The following is a 22161-nucleotide window of genomic DNA, read 5'->3' as shown; positions in this document are numbered from 1 at the left end:
AATATATTTATTTTCCACACAGCTGACCGACATGGTCACGTTCATTGTTACTCCTAAAACGAGTAAAAATAGATTTTTATGGAAGAAGAACTCCCGATGTTTACTTCCTGGTTTGAACAGAAACGGGTCCTGCAGAGACACGCCCACGTTACATCTGTATCGCAGCAACACGGGCACCAGGTAATCCGACACACAGGCAAGGACGGACCTCCGACACATGCGCGGTAGCTCTCTCTCTCTGTTTTTTAAACTTTATTAGTAATTGAACAATAAAGAACAGTGCCAGGGAGTTACATACACAAAGACATTTTTACAATGAATATTACAAAAACATAGTGTAGGCTACAGAGCACATAGGCCTAAACGTAAAGTCTTTATAGCTTTTAAATTATAAATAAATACGATTTTTCTATAGTTCTGATGTACTGTTTGGCCTCACTCCTAAATGCAACAAAGGCTTTTGATTTGTTTAACGACATTTGTGAATATACTATTTGGATAGAAAAATAACAAGATTAATGAGGTAATATTGATTAGTCTGTGTAAGTGGAAAGGTAGTGAAGCCAGACAGTACATGCTCCAAACAAAGGGAAAATTCAGGATCAATAGAAAATGAAATCAAATTCCAGACATCTGTCCAGAAGCTGGTAGAAGAAGCAAAGACCAGAACAAATGAAAGACATCTTCAGAGGATCCCAAACAAACAGAGCAGCTGGTATCAGGAATGTTTTTAAAACGTTGTGCAAAAAAGACTTTAGAGGGTAAACTCTGTGAATGATTCTTTTATTTTATTATTGATCATGTATCTGGCAGGTCCAGACCTTCCTCCAGTCAGGGTTGCTTATTAAGTTATTCCAGTAAGAAACCAGAAGCAGAAGCAGTTTCTTTTTGGAATAAAGCATGTATAGCTCGGTTACTGTTGAGGAGAAATAAATCTGGCCAACTGCAAGTTTGGTAGGATCTATAGGCAATAATGTTGGATTCTGTCCTATTGTGCTTCTAAATAACATAAGGACACCAGCAGGGATTGCATTTATAACAACATTAAATTCACTAAAATGAATGAATTTAATTAAATTGGGAGTTGGGATCGAACCACCAACCTTCCGGTTATTGGACAACCCTACCACTGAGCCTTTATTATTATAATCTTTATTATTCCATATGTAATATCTATGAGGAGAGAAATAGTTTATAGATTATTGACCAGGAAAGAAGCATCTGTTTATGAAAATAAGATCATTTTAAAGGGACTTACAAAATAAAAGAAAGTTCAAACCACATGCGCGGTAGCTCATGAAGCAATTGTTTCGAACCACTGTGCCGAGGCTTGCTTCGGTCACATGACTAGTGGCGTTTGAAGCAGTTGAGTGCTTCGAGTCATGTGATTGGTTCGGGTTGTGAATCTCTTGGTGGGATTGAGTGCGTTCCGGGATAGGACATCCCTATTTAATGTTGATATATCAATATACAGTAATAGATTAATTAGTTAGATAGTGAAATACATTAGCTACATTGATACATGTATTAGATATGAGTTAAATATATTACTTAGATACAAGCGATTATCAATTTCTTTTTTTATTTATATCTAAGTATTAATAGTGTTAAACGCAGTTAATCGCAATTTGTCATTGTGTACATTTTAGTAAAAGAAATGTTAGAGACCTCCATTTACAGCAGATCTGAGAGGAAACCTCACTCAACCGTGTCTCTCTCTCTCTCTCCAGCCTCCATCTCTGGAGGAAACAATGATGCAGACAGCTTTGGATTGGACGAACATTTCACAACAGTCTTTTCTCATCAAGGTCAGGAAACAAATGTGAAATGTCCCAGTGCAGCTTTTTACTCCTCCCATTTCCACATCATTAATGTTGCTGTGTTGAAGGGACACTCCTGCAGTTGTGTAACTGTTTTCTGGAGTTTGTGCGTCTGTCTTCAGAGAGACTCCAGTCGGCTGACAAGAGGTAAGACACAGAGTGTTTCTGTTGTGTTCATGTGTTCATTAGTTTAGCAGCACAAACAAACAGGTTGATATTTGAACTTCTGAAGTGACGCTTTCATTCTGAAAAAATGACTTGTTCCTGTTTCTCTCTGCTACACTCACTGTTTTAAGAAGACACAACATGATGTTGTTGTAGCCGTACTGACTGAACCTGATGACTCTTCACCTCTGTGTCCTCTCACAGAGAGAAGATGATCCTGCTGCTCCTCATCCTCACCTCCTCAGCAGCAGCACTTGAAGTGAAGAGGCCACAGAGGTTCTATCAGGCAGAGGAGAACCACAACATCACACTGGAGTGGACGTTCCCCACACACACTAAGACTAAGACTGAGGACATTCATGTCTACTGTTATCATGTAGCCAACCACACAAAACTCCTGTATCAGGTCCATGCTGGTGTTGAGCTCTCAGAGTCTGTGGATGAAGGTTTTTCAGGAAGAGTCCAGAGTGACACAGACGCCCTCAGAGAAGGACGAATCAGACTTCATCTGTCCAGACTCAGGACTGAAGACTCTGGTCTGTATGTGTGTTCAGTGAGTACAGCTTCTGGTTTTGGTTCTTCCAGCTGTGAGCTCACAGTCTCTGGTGAGTAAGTTAAAGCTGCTGTCTGCTGAGAACTGTCTGATTTCTGTTCTTCTAACTGTAACATATAATATTCTGTACAGACAGACAGCATCAGGTTCAATTCAAACAGTCCACATGTTCATTTAAACATCAACAAGTCTCAACTCACATTTTTGTCCTTTACAGCAGCTGCTGCTCAGACACACACTGACAGACCAGCTCTGAGTCCTCCAGCAGACACAGGAGGACGGACAGTCCTCATCATTGGACTGATACTAGGAGGAGTTCTCCTGATCATCATTGTAGTTTTATTTTTTGTTTGCAGGAAGAAAGAACAATATGGTGTCTCAGAACAACAAGCCACCAAACACAATGTTGTTCTTGGTGAAATTCAGACAGTAAATCAGTAATTCAGATTTTGTCCTTTACAGCAAGTAGAGGAGGACAGACAGGACTCAACACTGCACTGATAGCAGCAGGAGGAGCAGCTGTCCTGATTGGCTGAGTTGTTGCTTAATTGTTTGTACAATGATGAATAAAAACACAATATTGTTATTCATATAGACTCATTCAGTGTTCAGACTGCTGCATCAACATATGTCAGTCATTACTGTTTATATGTCATGTGTGAATAAAAGTGATGTTTCATCTTATAACAGCCGTCATCTTAAAACACCTGTCAAGGGGGGTTGTGAGATGGCGGACACAAATGCAGACTTAGCCACAGGTGAAAACACACTCAGTTCCTTTAATACTAGCCAGGGTTCGGTACACGGGTGATCAGTCAGCGTGGCAAAGGTACAAACAACAAAAGGCAAAACCGTAGTCAATAATCCAAGCAGGGTCAAAACACTAGAGAATCCAAACACAGGGCTGAACACGTAAATAAGGATGGTCCTCTGACACCCGAGGCTCCGACACATGCGCGGTAGCTCATGAAGCAATTGTTTCGAACCACTGTGCCGAGGCTTGCTTCGGTCACGTGACTAGTGACGTTTGAACCACTTCAGTGACGTTTGAAGCAGTTGAGTGCTTCGAACGGCATACGAGTCATGTGATTGGATCGGGTTGTGAATCGCTTGGTGTGATCGGGTGTGTTCAGGGATATGACTATATATCAATATATAGTAATAGATCAATCAGATAGTGAAATACATTAGCTACATTGATACTTTTATCGGTTTGATTGCTGCAAAGCAATCGAACTCTTGAGATTCTTTAAATATGAGTTAAATATATTACTTAGATGCAAACGATTCACATTTATTTTTTTATTATTTATACCTAAGAATTTCATAGCATTAAACTCAGTTAATCGCAAATATGTCATTGTGTAAATTTTAGTAGAAGAAAAGTTTATGATCACGTTTCTCTTGCATGTGTGTGTGTGGAGAATCTCTGGCTGATTCGCGTATCATAATTTTTGAACCCGGACCCTCACGCACCCAAACCGACGATGATTCCCCTACACCACCATCCAGCTTCGTTCTCCGACGCAAATGCTTTAATTGTGTTAAACATTTTAATCGGATTAATCATGATGTTTGATTACCCATAATTATTATGTATCCACTTCAAATGTAACTTTGTAACAATTGTGTGCAGTGAAACTGAAAGTTTAATGTATTTTATTGTGTCAACCATTCAACCAGGTAGTGTAGTCGAACGAGGCTGCACGGAGATTCAAATCCCAAACAATCCATGAACCAATAACACACACCGCAATGCAGTTTATTCACCACTAGATGTCCTACTCGAGCACTGTGTCATTGAAGCCTCGAGTAATGAACCTCTTTCTTGACTCAGGTGTCGAAGCTTCAACAAAGCCTCGAAAACCCATCACTACACGTAAACACCACAAAAACCCACGAAAACCAACAGGCTGTAGAAAGGGTGGAACACTTGGATTGGCAGGAAACACACAGGCTTTATACACAGGAGGGCGGGAAGACAATTGGACACAGGTGAAGCACATTAGGGCGGAGCAGGTAATCACAGGAGGGGGAAGGGAGCACACATGAGGAAGGGGAAGTAAAAGGAACTGAAACACCAGGGGAAGATCGAGTTTCAAAATAAAACAGGAAGTGACTAGTAAAACTAAAACTAATACAAACAGAAAATGAACTACAAAATAAAAGACCTGGCTGAAACCATGACAACACCATCCTTGAGTCCAGATGCCTCTTGGACACACTGTTCAAAATGATCATGTGAAACAAGGGGACTGGAGCAGATCTGCAGATGTGTTAGGTTCATTTGTAAAAAGTCCAAAGATTTAACAGTCTAACCATTGTTTATGAAGCTTTAGTCCACCAGAGGAATCACAGTCCTCACACACCCCAGCTCTTCCTGTTCTCTAATGTTACTGTTGTCAGTCTTCCAAGTCCAACAAATGAGCATGTTCCAAGTTATTCAGATACAATTGGTGCTGTTATTGTTGCACCGTCAGGTGTCAGCTATTTCCTGAATAAAGAGAATATAAATACTTTATTCATCCCAAGCTGGGAAATTTCACTGTTGCAGCAGCCAAATACAATCACTCAAGCATACCAAAAAAAATAACAAATATACCTCTAACAGTAAAAATTAAACAGTATACACATTATTTACAGCAAGATAAATACAAACACAGGTGCAGAAGCAAAAATGTGCAATTTGTAATGCAGGTATAAATATAAATCTGAATGGGATTGTGCAATTTGGTATGAAGATATGAAATTATATGGTATGATATACAAGAACAACAGTGTGCGGTTTGAAAGTTAAAAACCTAAACCTTGTGCAAAACCTTGTGCAGAATCTGTCCCTTACAGCAATGAGTGTTATCTCTGGCACAGAGAGGAGGTGTTTTACAGTCCTACAGCATGAGGCAGGAAAGATTTCCTGTAGCGTTCCATCTGTCCAGTACAGGAAGGAGAGGGTGGTCGGGGTGATCCATGATGGATCACAGTTTGTTCAGTGTCCTCCTCTCCACCACTGCTTCAAAGGTCTCTTGTCTGCAGCCAATGACAGAGCCAGCCTTCCTGATCAGTTTGTTCAGTCTGTTGGTGTCACTGGCTGAAGTCAATCACCATCTCTCCGTCTTGTCTACATTAAGCAGCAGAGTGATTCCCTCAGGTCCGCTCCACAAATCTGTCCACCAGCCTCCTGTACTCCTCCTCCCGTTCACCACTTATACACCCCAGAACTGCAGTCATCAGAAAACTTCCGTAATTGACATGACTCTGAGTTGTACTGAAAGTCTGAGGTGTATAAGGTGAACAGGAATGGAGAAAGCACAGTGCCCTGTGGGGCTCCTACACCACTCATCACCGTATCAGACAGGACACCACCCAGCCAGACGAACTGTGGCCTGTCAGGTAATCAGTGATCCAGGAGACAGTGGACCTGCCAACACCCATCAGCAGCAGCTTCTCACCAAGTAATGGAGGCTGGATGGTGTTGAAGGCACTAGAGAAGTCAAAGAATGTGATTCTCATTGTGCCTCCACCACCATAGAGGTGTGAGTGAGCTCGCTGCTGCAGATAGATGATGGCATCATCCACCTCCAGACGCAGCTGGTAGGCAAACTGCAGAGGGTCCAGAGAAGATCTCACCTGCGGCCTAAGCTTAGCTAACACCAGCCTCTCCAGCACCTTCATCACATGAGATGTGAGGGCAACTGGGCGGTAATCACTGAGGCCAGATGGAGATGACTTCTTAGGTACAGGAACCAGGCAGGAGGTCTTCCAGAAGAGTGGCACCCTCTCCAGGCTGAGGCTCAAATAAGTTTCCTTTTTGGACAATAGCCCTGTACATAACAAACAGAAGAACTCAGCCTGCTGCTGTAAGTCCAATGGTGAGTCCTGTCCTCCTGTGTCTGCTGGAGGACTCTGCATTAGTTTCTCAGCAGCAGCAGCTGTACAGAAATCAGACAGAGACAGCAGGTCTGACTTACTCACCAGAGACAGTGAGTTCACACATGGCGAAGCTGTACTCAGAATCATGATCCGGCATCACAGCACACCAGTACAGACCAGAGTCTTCAGTCCTGAGTCTGGACAGATAATAAACTTTTACACTGATCAGCCACACCATTACGATCTGACACTGTGTTGGTGCCCTTTTTGCTGCCAAATCAGCTGTGACCTGTCGAGGCATGGACTCCAGCAGACCCCTGAAGGCGTGCTGTGGTATCTGCACCAAGAAGTCAGCAGAAGGTCCTTTCAGACCTGTGAGGAGTTGTGAGGCGGGGCCTCCATGGATCACATGTGTCTGTTGAGTATATTCCACTGATGCTCCATTGGATTGAGATCTGGAGAATTTCAGGTCAACACCTCAGACTCGGTATGCTCCTCAAACCATTGCTGGACTATTGTTGCTTTGTGGCACGGTGCATTATCCTGCTGAAAGAGACCACATCCATAAGAGAGTACCGATTCCATGAAAGGGGGCACATCGTCTGCAACAATACCTACGTGGATGGTGTTAATTTTTGATGTAGGACCAAAAAGCAGGACAGAGTGGAGTGCGTCTTTACTGAAGTTATGACAGGGTTAAATACAGAGTCACATGTAATGGTGTTCTGGCGTGGCGAGGTGGCTGGCGGACTAGCTGGAGGTTCCACAAAGACAGAGGTGAGTTCCTGGGGACAAGAAACAACAGGTAAGTCCAAACAGGTAATCAGGGATTTTCCAAAGTATAACCACAAGACTAGAAACTGCTCAACTAGAACAGTGGCAAGACTGTACCATGAGTGGAGACAATCCAGCGTCGAAAGTAAGACATGCTGCCGCTTAAGAAGGGCAGCCACAGGAAATCTGGTGCAGGTTAGCCCGCCTCCAGCCAACCTGGATTGCGCCCACGCCCTGAAAACACAAAGAGATCCTCCCATATGACGGACAGAGAAAACACCAATCACAAACCATAACCAAAAAATAAACAAAGTCCATATTCACAACACATGGAGGACCCAAGGGTTGTCAACAGAACCTTGTCCAAAGCATCGCACTGCCTTCTTCCCATAGTGCATCCTGCTGCCAGGTGTTCCCAGGCAAGCACACACACCTGACCATCCACATGACGCAAACGATACTGTGACCTCTTTCTTCCACTGCTCCATGGTCCAGTTCTGATGCTCACATGCCCATCGACGGTGTTTCTGACAGTGGACAGGGTCTGCATGTGTCTTAGATGTGTTTTTAGTGATTAGAAACACTAAATCTGCCGATGTTGAACATCAACTATAATCTCCATTTACAGCAGTTCTGACAGGAAACCTCACTGAGCCAGCTCTCTCTCACTCTCTTTCCAGCAGCAGGTGTCAACACCGTGTTCATTATTTGTAAAAGATTACAAGAGGGGAACTATTCCTCAATTAAGTTTTTATTGGAAGAATACGTTTATCTCGTACACAAGGACCTTTTCTGTTCTGAAAATCACAGTCTGCAAGCTAGTTAGCTGCAACCAACTTCCCATAAAAGGATAAAGTTCTTTGTCTGACATTACATTATATACTTCCTCATCTAATTGCTTGTTATATTGGGGGAGGAACAGTGGTTTAGACTTAGCTCTCTCTCCTTTGTTGGTGCTCCCAGCCTCTCGGCACAACAAGCCACTCCTCTTCATTCTTCTGTTCCTTAATGAGTTTTCCTATAAAATAAAAATTTAAACACACACTCATTGTATATAAAAACTATAACTGCTATATGAGAACATTTCATAATCATAACAGTCTTTCATGTCTATTTCTTATCTTTTTCTTCCTTATATCACATACTATAGAATAGAATAGAAATACTTTATTCATCCCAAGCTGGATAATTTCACTGTTGCAGCAGCCAAATACAGTCACTCAAGCATACCAAAAAAAAATAACAAATATACCTCTAACGGTAAAAATTAAACAGTATAAACATTATTTACAGCAAGATAAATATAAACACAGGTATTATCCCTTCTTCTCTCTATACATCTCAACTTACACACATGGTCTGTTGCACATGCTTTGTAAAGAAATCAATGTTTTTATGATACTATTCCCATCAGGTTGACTTAAGGACACTTACAAGTAGTTTTCCATTTGGCATAGTACACACTGAATACTTAAAGAACATTCAATAACAACACATACAAGTATAGGAACATAAAAATAAACCGTAGTACTTAAACAATTATGATAAAAATCCTGACACAGGAACCATCAGAGGACGTCACCCTCTCCACCACCGCTCACAGTTTATAAGATTTAACAGCTGAAGGAGGAGAATCAAGACGTCTGCTGACTTTGTGAGTCGTTACTGAAATGACTGACTCACAGAGAGAGAAGCACCCATGCTGGACGCTGCAGGGCTACTCCTTTCAGCATCTCTGTCTGCTGGTTCTTCTCTTTGAGTGTCCCCAGCAGTCAGAGGCTGTGAGGTCTCACCTAAACTGTCATTTCCATCCCTGACTGACACTGGCTCAACTTCAGTGTCACCTGGGGTGTTTTTGGCATTGTTAAACCTATGTTTTCTGATAAATTTTTGATAGGCAAACAGGCCGACAATAAGTAGATATCCTGCTACTGCAAATGGTGCTACATCTGTCAGTACAGCACAGAGTCTTGGTTGTCCTTCACTCTCTTGTGTTGGACTCACAGTTGGTCCCTGGACAGCAGCTGCAGGACAAAATATTAAATGTGTTAAACTAGTCTTTTATGACAGATACAACAGATTCTACAAGCACATATAAGAACAGTTCACTCACCAGAGACTGTGAGGTTACAGCTGGAAGAACCAGAACCAGAAGCTGTCCTCACATCACACACATACAGACCAGAGTCTTCAGTCCTGAGTCTGGACAGATGAAGTCTGATTCGTCCTTCTCTGAGGGCGTCTGTGTCACTCTGGACTCTTCCTGAAAAACCTTCATCCACAGACTCTGAGAGCTCAACACCAGCATGGACCCGATAGAAAACTTTGTCTGTGGTGAAACATCCACATTTAACATAAATGTCCTCAGTCTTAGTCTGAGTGTCTGTGGGGAACGTCCACTCCAGTGTGATGTTGTGGTTCTCCTCTGCCTGATAGGAGCTCTGTGTCTCCTTCACTTCAAGTGCTGCTGCTGAGGAGGTGAGGATGAGGAGCAGCAGGATCATCTTCTCTCTGTGAGAGGACACAGAGGTGAAGAGTCATCAGGTTCAGTCAGTACGGCTACAACAACATCAATCTACAGTCTGACTGAAACTCACAGTCACACTGTGTGTCAGCTTTTACAGTCTGCACTGCTGCACACACACACGTCTGTCAGCAGGTGGCACTAAAGGACAGTTGTATCAAACAACACAACAACATCAATCAGGGGTCACTAACTGGCGGACAGCGGTCTGGACCCAGAGGCCGTCCCTTTAAAACCTGACGGGGTGCTTCTATTTTAACTGCAGCAGCATTCATTGACTTTGCGGTAGTGGCTTAGCGCATGAGGAAACCCACAGACCAGTTGCATATGAGTTTATCCATCCCACGTGATAACGCTCAGCCAATCAAATCTGGGCATTTCAGGTGGTTGCGACTACAATGCAAGTTGCAGAAAGGTTACACACCTGAAAAGACGAGAGAAAAGAAAAGAAAGACAGCGATACACCGGGTCAAAGCGGACCAGAACGGTCCAGTACGGCATTCCGGCAGCTTCTATAAATAGATATGCGTTCGGAAAACGATTAAATAGTCTTATAGTAATGTTGTAATTTTTGGGAGATGCAGGTGTCAGTCTGGTTGTTCCCGTCAGGCAGATATTCAATAAATCAACCAGTTAAATCCCCTCTCCCTCTCACACACTCACCACTTTGTTCTGCTGAACCTGTGCATGCAAAGAAAGCTGCATTCACAGGTTCTGTGACCTGGAACATCAGTGCATCCAGAATTTAGTACAGGGCTGAATGACCAGCATCGGATGGAGGAGGATGAGGAGGAGAGGACCCAAACAGAGGATTACAGATTATTTTCAAGCATACTGAATGGAAATGAGATTTGAACATGTTAGCTGTCATCAGTTATGTTATCTAGAGGTGGATATGTAGCAAAGTATTGTTCAAGTTAAGGAAATTAAAGAAAAACTTGAAAGAAAAAGTGATAGTATTTCCAGCATTGTGCTGAACACGAAAAATAAATATTATGGTGAACATTATATAGGCCTAAGTAACAAACATACCCGCCCCCCCTTCCCCTTATTTTAATAAATTCAAACAAAAAGCTCATTCATTCTTAAAGATTACAATAATTCTGAAATAGCAGCTATTCGTACGAAATATTTAAAATTCCCAATTTCTCCAAAATGTAAAGAAGTCCGCTTTAAAATTATGAGCAATATTTAACCTTCAAACGAATTTATAAAAAAAAATGTAACTTGGTGGTAGAAAACTAACTTAGAAACTACTGAGCACATGTTTTATGAATGTGAAACTGCTCTGAACCCCTGGAAAACGCTCCACGACTCAATATCACTCAATTCAATGCAATTAAATTATATACAGAGGAACTTAATTTATTAACCCCATGTAATTTTTATTTTATAGTTATACTTGTGGTTGTATTGTATTTATTTTTAAGGTTATTTTATTTATGCTTTTGTATATTTATTTCTACTTATATTTTACTGTTGTTTTTCTGTAAGGTAACGGTTTATTATTTGATGGTTTATTTGGATATAAATAAATGTTTTCATTGAAAAAAAACTTTCAGGTCCTTCTTGTTTCCTTGTTGGCATGAGTTCAGCTAAAGGGTGGAGCTTCAGAACAGTACTCAGAAAAGTATTGACGATGACAAAAAATATTTTTTCTTTTCTGTTGTCTACACAACTCACTTTTTCTGTTGAACCTCCAAAGAAAGTCATTAAAATCACCCGACTGTCAGACAAACTTTAGAATTGACTTGCATGTAAAATGTAGCAGGTCTCGGCTAAAAACAAAGCCAGTTTGACCTTTTTATCGGCCCCGTCTTCTGATGAATGTCCACGGTCCTTGTCCTGGTTTGAAAAAGTCCAAACACGGACAATAAAGGGAGTGCAGCCGGAGACGGATGGCTAATTAGCTGACTTACTCAACTTGTAGCATTACTATCACTGCTAAGTTGTTAGCTTCCTTAGCACTGCTAATTGTTAGCCAAGGTTAGCAGAAGTCGACATTTATACTTCCAGAAGCGACAGAATTCAAACCGAACGTTTCCCTTTTCAGCAGAACTCAGCACTTTACAGTCTGTCTGACATTCTCCGATTTTTAATCCATTTAAGTCCCTCAGTCTTTCTGCACCGCTGCTCTGCTCTGCTTTGCTAGGCTAGCAGTGCTAGCTCTCCTTCTCCACCTGGCTGCCTCTGTGCACCTTGCTCCTGTGGTGGACTTCCGGCAAGATGGCGAACCGGGTGCATGTGTATGTTTGAGCTCCATCTGCATGTCCCAGATTTTTCCTCTAAACTTGCTCTCTGACGTTCAGTTTTACACCCTTTTGGAAAGAAATTGTTTAGCACCAGCACTTCTGATTCATGAAACCCACCGTAACAAACCGAGGAAGCGTAACAGCGGGCGGACACGACTACTCAGTCAACATGGAGTTTTCGACCGACGGGGCCAAACGCAAAGACCCTTTTTCACCGGTCAAAACTCAACCGAATGCTAAAAAGAAGGACTCAGGGAAGGAGGAAGGTGTGTCTGCTATTCTGGAAGCGATAAAACAACTTACCAGTCAAACCTCTGCACTTACTGACAAGGTAGACTCTCTCGGCACTCAGATACAACAAAACTCTGTGATGCTTGCTAACATGGCGAAGGCTGTCGAGTTTAATGCGGCAGAGATTAAAGACTGTAAAACTAAACTACAAGCAATGGAAAAGGTCACGACTGCAAATAAGAAAGACAACGCTGAGTTGAAAGAGAGAGTCCTGGATTTGGAACGATATAAGCGACGCTGGAATCTGCGGATTAGGGGGATAAAAGAGAAGGAAGGAGAAAATATTCGTGAAGTAGTGACCAACTTGTTGGCTAAAATCTCCCCCACATGGTCCCCGAACATCAACCACATTGTGGACTCTGTTCACCGGCTGGGTCGTCGAGAAGAAAACAGGACGAGGCAGGTCATCATCCAATTCACACAGAGAACACACCGCGACGCACTGTGGAGGATGACCAAGGACTCGTCTGTCTGCAAGGACCTGGGGATCGGCTTCATGGAAGACCTCTGCAGAGCTGACAGGGAGACACGCGCAGCGGCATGGCCGAAGATTCAACAGGCGCGAGCAGCAGGGAAGCGGGCCTACTACAGAGGTGGAGAGGCTTACATCGAAGGACAGAGAATCACTTAACTTGTAGCTGAGTGACAGGTTTTATATGGAAACAAGAGTGCACTTTTTGGTTGTGCAATACAAGGGGGTTTACTTTATTATCCAAATATTTTGAAGAGCTAAGTTTAAAAATATTTTGATATTGAAGGGACATTGCCTACGTTTGGGCTTTATCACTTTTTCACTTAAACACTTTACTGTTTTGCGTGCTAGTAGTTACTAGCTGTGTTTACTCGTTCCATGTTGAATACTTTTGTTTCTTTTTCTTGTTTGTCGTTGAATGCTAGGGGCCTAAGAGACAGCACTAAGAGAAAAGCAATATTTTTGTTTTGTAAAGGTGAAAAAACGAACTTTATTTTGTTACAGGAAACACACTCAAAACCAGAAGACGAAAAATTTTGGATTAATCAGTGGGGGGATAAGATCCTCTTCGATCATGGTTCCACTAAATCAGCAGGTCTGGCTATTTTGTTTCATAACTCCCCTGGCACTCTTATAACCTCTAAATATAGCAACAATGGAAGATGGCTAATCTGTGTTTTTGAAATTTGACGACCAGTACATTATTTTAGTAAACATCTATGGTTATAATAACCCCACGCATAACAGACAACTGATTTCAGAGGTCTCTGATGTCATTAAAAACATAAATATTACTTATCCATTGGCCAGTGTAGTTATGGGGGGTGATTTTAATATGGTTAACGATGAATACCTTGATAGATACCCTCCCAAAGGTCACTGTAACTCTCAAAACCCTGTCCTATCAAACTTGTGTAGTAACCACAATTTATTAGACCCATGGCGTTTCAAATACCCTGACACCAAACAGTACTCCTGGTTCAAACCAAATGATGTTACAAAGTCCAGAATTGACTATTGGTTAATTTCTGCTCCTATATTACAGATGGTCTCTGGCTGCTCACTATCTGCTGCTCCTCTTACGGATCATTCTGTTGTTAAAATTAGCTTTTCACCACCTGGATCCAACTATAGAAACAAAGGCTATTGGAAATTCAATTCAAGTTTATTAAATAATTCAACATATTGTGATGGTATAAAGAATCTAATCACAGAGGTTGAAAATGAATGTTCCCTAACCTCACATGTATCTAGATGGGAATTTCTTAAATTCAAAATAAGAGCATTTTCCATTCAGTTTGGTAAGGCTTACAGCAGAAGTAACAAGCAGACTGAGTTGAATTTAATTAAAGAAATTAACACCTTCTGTTTGAAGACGTCACTATCTGATAGTGATAAGCAGGAGTTACTAACTTTGCAAGCTAAACTTGATGAAATGTATCTTAAAAAAGCAGAAGGGGCCTATGTTAGATCGAGGGCCAAATGGATGGAGGAAGGTGAAAAAGGTACAGCATATTTTTGCCGTCTAGAAAAGAGAAGACAGGTGAGAAATTCAGTTAAAACCTTACTGATCGGGAACCAGCTATGCTCTGACCCTTAAACATTGCTAGGGAAATCGTTTCCTTTTATAGTAAGCTGTACTCCTCCGTGTTTTCTATAAATGACTCTGATGCATTTTTCAAGCACATAGAAAATTCTATTCCATGTATAGAAGGTGACTTTGCAAGGTTATGTGATTCTGATATTACTGCTGATGAGCTTGACAAAGTAGTTGAGAGCCTATCTTTGAATAAATCCCCAGGATGTGACGGTCTGACATCCAACTTCTACCGTCATTTCTGGGACTTATTAAAAAAACAATTTAGTCTTATGCTAAAAGAAGCATCTGATAATTTAATGTTCCCTCCCACTATGAAGCAAGGAGTTATTACTTTGATCCCTAAACCTGGCAAGGACCCAAAAATATTGGATAATCTTAGACCTATCACAATATTGAACACTGACTATAAAATTATAACTCACGTTTATGCTAATAGATTAAAATCTGACTTAGACAAAATTATTAGTGACTCCCAGTCTGGTTTTATGAAAAACAGATCTATTCACAACAATATTCGGTTAATTCTTGATCTTTTAGATTATAGTCATTTAATTGAGGATGATGGATTTATTCTTTTCCTTGACTTTTATAAGGCCTTCGACTCAATCGAGCACCCTTTCATTTTCCAATGTCTTAAACGTTTTGGATTTGGTGACAAATTTCGAAACATCATTGAATCTCTTTATGATAATGCAAATAGCTCAGTCTCATTACCAGGGGGTACCTCGCCAAGGTTTTCTATCAAACGTGGGATTAAACAGGGATGCCCAATCTCCCCTTTTCTTTTTATTATTGCCACTGAGATGCTCTCTATTTTTATCAAGAATTCGAATATTGCTCCCCTAAATGTTTTAGGCAAACCTATAATCATTAGCCAGTTAGCGGATGATACAACCATTTTTATGAAACAACTATCTGAGATTCCAAAAATATTACGAAACATTGAAATATTTTCTAAAGCCTCAGGGCTTAAACTCAATTTAAACAAATGTGAACTGATGCCAATCCATCAATGTGCTTTAACAAATATTTACAACATTCCCATAAAGACGATAGTCAAATATCTGGGTGTATATATCTCTAAAGATGTCACTGAAAGAGAAAACAAAAATATAAAGGAGGTTTTGGATAATTGTCAAGCTAAACTTAATTCCTGGTTACTGAGAGATATAAGTTTATTAGGTAGAGTGTTTTTGACTAAGATGGAGAGCATTTCGAGGTGTATTTATCCTGCATATTCTCTAGCCATTCCTAACAGAGCCATCAAAAAGATTAATCAGATTAATTTTGATTATATTTGGAAAAGAAAAACTCATTATATTAAGAAAGTGGAAATGACCAAAGAATATAAATATGGAGGTTTACAAGCCATAGACTTTGATTTCATAAATGGAACCCTGAAAATGAATTGGTTAAAATCCCTTTTAAATAGCAACACTTTTTGGTTTCATATTCCTAGAGAAATTTTCAAGAAATTAGGAGGTATAGAATTATTATTAAGATGTGACTTCATCATTCAAAGGTTACCTGTTAAACTCTCCCTTTTTCATCAACAAGTTCTTTTATATTGGAAAATGTTATACAATCATAATTTCACTCCACACAATACACCAATTTGGAACAACAGGTACATAGTGGTCAAAAACAAATCCCTTTACAACAAGGAACTGATGGATAAAAATGTTTGGTCTGTGGTTCATTTTCTTGATGAAGAAGGATGTATAATGTCCCATGAAAACTTTTGTTTGAAATATAATTTGAATATCAATCAAAAATCCTTTAATTCAATAACCAGAGCTATTCCTTCTCCCTTTCTGGGCCTAATCAGAGGAAGCCTTTCAAATTCCTCGGTCGTCACTCCCTGTCTTCCACATCTTCTAGTGGGCGGATGTGACTTTGCTTCCACCAAATTTCCTAACAAAACAATTAGATGTATGTATAACAAAATTTCTTATCCCCTTCTGTCATTCAGAAATTCAATTGGCCATGTGTTCACCAAGGACGTTATACACTCCTTAAGAACAAAGTACTTAAAGTTCCCCATCACTCCTAAAGCTAAAGAAATGCATTTCAAAATACTGAATGGTGTGTATCCCTCGAATGAGTTTTTACGTCAAAGGTTTGGTTTTGACACAAATAGATGTGCTTTTTGTGACGATATTGAAACTACAGATCACTTATTTTTTCAGTGTATGTTCTCAGAAGCTTTTTGGACTGATATTCATGACTGGCTTCATACCACTGTTCTACTTGAACCCTTCTATCGTAATGATATTATTTATGGTTTTATTTCACAAAGTAAGGAATATGATTTCTTGATTAACAATATCCTCATCCTTGGGAAATTTCACATTCACAAATGCAAATACATGTCAGTTAAACCTAGGTTTTTTGTGTTCCATAACGAATTTGTTTCCTTCACTAAAGCCCTTAAAATAATGAAAGGAAAGTATGCAATCAAACTTTTTAATTTGATTGACAGATTTAATTTGCTAAATAAGCCCTAGCATCCTCTTTATTTTTATGTATTTATTTCTTTTTCTCTTAGTTTTAGGGTTTTTGTATTTGCACTTTACAACCCTGAAAGAGAAGCCTACATTATAAATGTATTGTTTTTTTTTTTTTTGTTTTTTTTTTTTCTGTTATATGCACCTGTTTCTGTTTAAATGTCCATTATGAAGACATAATGCCATAATCTAATGTACATTTTGTCAATAAAAGAAAAAAAAAAAAAAAAAAAAAAAACCTTGCTCCTGTGGTGCCAGCCGTTACCGTAAGTGTTCCTGACTACTTCTTGCGCAAAAAAAAACTTTTATTTAAACATACATTTCTTAACCAATGTTTGGTAATCTGCCCGGTCTGGCATATTTTAACAAGGTTACAGCTGTTTTGGTGTTTTATGTAATTTACGTGTAACTTTACATTAAGTCTGTATTTGCTATTGCCGTTTCTTATAGCATAGTTACGGTAATTTCATACCCTTCCTCCTATAGAAACCTTTGTGGTTCTCACCCAAAGCTGGGGCCATGGTGGGCTGGAGCCTACCCCAGCTAACAAGAGTCACCAATTGACCTAACAAGCATGTCTTTAGAATGGAGGAAGCGCAGGCACAGGGAGAACCTGCAAACTCCACACAGAAAAGCTCATTATTTATTAGACACCCAGACTATTTTATTTCACTTTGACAGTTACTGAAAACACAGATAAACAGTGTAAATATCTTACAGTTTAAAATATAAATGTAAAATGTTTTATGCATCAGAGAAAAAATTTAAAAAAGCGTAAAGTCAGACCCTCCCTCCCATTCTGTTTCTTATATAAATACAAACATGATAAATTCATATGATAATATAATGATATTTAAGGTTTTTTGAAATGTAAGATTTTACAAACTTAGTTAAAGTTAGAAAGTGCTGTAGACAAGAAATAAACATATTCACACTCTTTTTACATTTAAAAACAAAAAGCATTTATAGCTGTGTTGTTTCTCATTTTCCTACTAAAGAACAACGAGGTTCTAATGAACAATACTGTAATCACTGTGACCACAAAAGCATTGGTCAGAATGCAAACATATTATTCCTGTGCAAAAAATATAGTTGTGCTTATTTGTCCCTTGTAACATATGTGTGCTTTTGTAAAGAAAACAGTCAGCTAACTCCTAAACAATAAAACATACTTATAACTTGGCATCTATAGGTCACATTGTTTACACTGGCAAGGCAACATAGCATGCTAGGCTATCTTAACATAAGTGCTTCATTACCTGCATCAATTACATAAACATGCCTCTCTATGAAATGCATGTTTTGTAAATGACGAAGGGATAACAAAGGCCCTGGCACTGAACAGAATGAAAAGCAAACATTTGCAAGAAGGCACTAAATATTTCTGGGCAACACGTCCACCATTACTGGACTGGTTACTCAATTTGTGGTAATTCATGTGATTACACTATTTTTACACCATATAAACCAAAAAATGCACAGCTGGTGTACTTATTAAATCCTGCACACACACAGATACAACTAAGAATCCCATATAGATAATTAAGCTAATAAAATGTACAGTTTCTTCTGCAAAGCAGTGCACATCTCTCCAGACCTTTAGCACAATACTAACAGGGTGGCTATCTTCTCGTGCATGAAGGATGTATGCATTGGTGCAAGTAAATTGCAAACTGGAGTGGTCCACAAACGCATACTGAGGAAACTCCTCAGTATTCGTAACAACACGTCTCACCCCCTGCACGACACACTGCTGTCCTACAGGAGCACATTCAGTGGTAGACTGAGACTACCGAGGAGCAGCACAGAACGCCACAGGAGGTCCTTCCTGCCAGTGGCCATCAGACTGTATAACTCCTCCCCTTTCTGTAGGGAGAAGCGCTAGATAATCATGTCAGGCATCACTGTCATTCCCTCCACTTGTCTATATTTATGTTTACTTAGCACCTTACATCTTCATATTTGTATCCATGTATCATATATTGTGCTCATACGGCTTGCTGCACTCTGATTGGATTACAGTGACACTTGTACTCTTATACTCTGTACTTAACTGCATTTTATGTAACTTGATACCTCTGGCACAAGAATTTCCTTCAGGATTAATAAAGTTTTATCTTATCTTATCTTAAAGTAGTGAATTCTGAGTGGCTGCTTCAGTAGTAAAATAATGAAAAAAGCTGGAACAGAGCAGTCCTTTGCCACAGCTGATGTATAAATACATATTGAAGATCAGCTGGTGTTTTAGATTGATGCTGCTCAGACTGATCATGCTGTGTGTAGCAGCTATTCTTCACATGTTCAGTGTCTCCTGATGGAAGCCTCAGGATGTATTACACTATAGTGAACCTTTGTGTCATTGCAGGAATGTTTTGATGTTTTCTGCAATGTTGTAGATGATGTCTGTGTAAAATCTGTAAACATTAATACATCACATGTCTGATTATTTGGAGAGGGGGGTGTTGAAGGGATGTGCTAAAATGCTCTTTGTTGCAATACAAAACAACATGTAACAATGACAACTGGTAGAGCTCATACTGCTGCCATCAGTCCATTATGAACTCTTGTCTGTCCTCCTGTCTCTGGCTTTGGACTCACAGTTGGGTATATGTAGGAGGTGGGAGATGATTCAGTTTCATTCAACGTAGTACTGGACTGCTGCGCATCAGTTTTTGTCTTTCTAATGTGAACACAACACCATGTAACTAAAATAACTGGAAACAGTGCTGCTATCAGTCCATAACGCTGCCTTGTCCGTCCTCCTGTGTCTGCTGGTGGACTCAGAGCTGGACTCAGAGCTGGTCTGTCAGTGTGTGTCTGAGCAGCAGCTGCTGTAAAGGACAAAAATGTGAGTTGAGACTTGTTGATGTTTAAATGAACATGTGGACTGTTTGAATTGAACCTGATGCTGTCTGTCTGTACAGAATATTATATGTTACAGTTAGAAGAACAGAAATCAGACAGTTCTCAGCAGACAGCAGCTTTAACTTACTCACCAGAGACTGTGAGCTCACAGCTGGAAGAACCAGAACCAGAAGCTGTCCTCACATCACACACATACAGACCAGAGTCTTCAGTCCTGAGTCTGGACAGATGAAGTCTGATTCGTCCTTCTCTGAGGGCGTCTGTGTCACTCTGGACTCTTCCTGAAAAACCTTCATCCACAGACTCTGAGAGCTCAACACCAGCATGGACCTGATACAGGACTGATCCTTTCTGTCTGGTTAAATGAGAACAGAGGACAGAAATGTCCTCAGTCTTAGTCTCAGTGTCTGTGGGGAACGTCCACTCCAGTGTGATGTTGTGGTTCTCCTCTGCCTGATAGGAGCTCTGTGTCTCCTTCACTTCAAGTGCTGCTGCTGAGGAGGTGAGGATGAGGAGCAGCAGGATCATCTTCAGCATCATGTATCATGTCATCATGTATGGTGTGGTCTGCTGGAACAGCAGCATCACTGAGAGGGAGAGGAAGAAGCTGGACAGAGTCATCAGGAAGTCCAGCTCTGTCCTGGGCTGCTCTCTGGACTCAGTGCAGGAGGTGGGTGACAGGAGGGTCCTGGCAAAACTAACATCCATGCTGGACAATGAGTCCCACCCCCTGCAGGACACCCTGTCAGCCCTGCAGAGCAGCTTCAGTGGCAGACTGCTCCACCCTCGGTGTGTGAAGGAGAGATACAGAAGGTCTTTCCTTCCTGCTGCTGTCAGACTGTATAATAAACACTTCTGATAGGTGCAATACTCAATACAATAAATTATCTATTTAGTTTTTGATGCACTATGTACAGTTTATAAACCATTTCTACCTCCACTCACCTGTGCAATAACTGTTAAATATGTAAACTGTTTATAATGTATATATGTTTTATTGGTAGCCTATTTTATAATGTATATATCTTTTTCCTAACTTATCCCTTGCTGTCTGTATGCCGTTGCAAAAATGCAATTTCCCCATTGTGGGACTAATAAAGGTTTCTTAATCTTAATCTTAATCTTATCTTCTCTCTGTGAGAGGACACAGAGGTGAAGAGTCATCAGGTTCAGTCAGTACGGCTACAACAACATCAATCTACAGTGTCCGTGTCACAGCTGGATGTTGAGGATCAGCTCAGAGCTGCAGCTTCACTCTCTGATCTGCTTCAGTGTTTCTGTGACTGCAGCAGCTCTATGAACTGAAATATAAATAAACTGAATATATATAAAAATGTGACTGATGTTCAGAGCTTCAGAATGAAATATATATAGTGTGATTGTACTCCCACATGTTGGCAAAAAAGCAGCCACATGTGTACACACCATACTGATACTATAAAGGCGTTATCCTGGATGTCAGAATCAGAAAAACTTTATGAATCCCAGTTGAAAAATGTTCCTTGTCTTTATTCACACAGTGTACTGAGGCGCACAAAGGCAATCGGATGACTTTTTCTTTGAAATATCCAACAGTACAGTGTGAGCACATAAATCATAAGCTTTGACGTCTTTTTAGTTGGTGTTAAACTGGATTAACTGGTTACTGTCTCAGATGTGATGGCTGTGGAGGTGTGGATTCAGCCAACATCCATTGGGTCATATCAGTGCTGTACTGTTTACTTTTATGTGTAGGTTACACCACCAATCAACAGTGTCACTACACAAACGCTGCTGATAATGTTAACAATATATTTAACCATGAACGTGCATTCTAAGCAGTATTGTCTGTATCGGATTATTTGGTGCCGCAGTATTTTGAACAGGCAGATGCGCGGACACCAAAAACCTCTGTTGACACCGCTGAACTTTTTGTTGTAATAAAAAACTCATATTGTTGTTTTGCTGGTCACGTTTAAACAGATGAACAGCAATAAATGAAAACGTTTATCAACTGGGGCTACACTCATAATGCTCAGCTCAAGAAGCGATGACGTAATGTGGCGGCGGCTAGCTAGTAATCAATGACCTTTCTTAATGAGAACGTTACTCCTAAGCTTCTAAAAGCGACAAAACTTCAGTCAAACGTTATCTTCTAAAAAACAAAATGTATAAACTTGCAGTCCATCTTACATTATCTGACAAGTTTTTTTTCTGTACAATCGGAACACGAACCCTGTCCTCTTACCCCTATGTCCGTTAGCGTCCGCTAGCACTTTGCCACCACCTGTATTCTGAAGGTTGAAGGTTGAAGTGGACAAGGGGAGTTGTCTTGAAGATGTTTCGCTGCTCCTCCAAGCAGCTTCATCTGTTCTGTATGAAGGTTACATTGATGACTGACTCTTCATTAATCCCTCATGGAGCCTATCTCAGGTGGGCTACCGAAAGCCTATGCCCTACCTGCATGTGTGTCGGATTACCTGGTGCCC

At 40.4% G+C, this 22161-nt stretch overlaps 1 long non-coding RNA gene across 1 annotated transcript; it reads left to right on the top strand.

Annotated features, from left to right (window-relative positions):
- The first annotated feature begins 2546 nt into the window (after positions 1 to 2546).
- On the top strand, positions 2547 to 3128 carry LOC114435396 (uncharacterized). Its single transcript, XR_003670595.1, has 2 exons — positions 2547 to 2590; positions 2756 to 3128. It is a non-coding gene; the product is annotated as an uncharacterized LOC114435396 (long non-coding RNA).
- Positions 3129 to 22161: the final 19033 nt, after the last annotated feature.

Source organism: Parambassis ranga, chromosome 5, assembly GCF_900634625.1.
Source record: "Parambassis ranga chromosome 5, fParRan2.1, whole genome shotgun sequence".
NCBI classification, from domain to species: Eukaryota; Metazoa; Chordata; class Actinopteri; family Ambassidae; genus Parambassis; species Parambassis ranga.
Note: the sequence above shows the minus strand (reverse complement) of the source record. Positions and strands in the feature narration are given on the sequence as shown.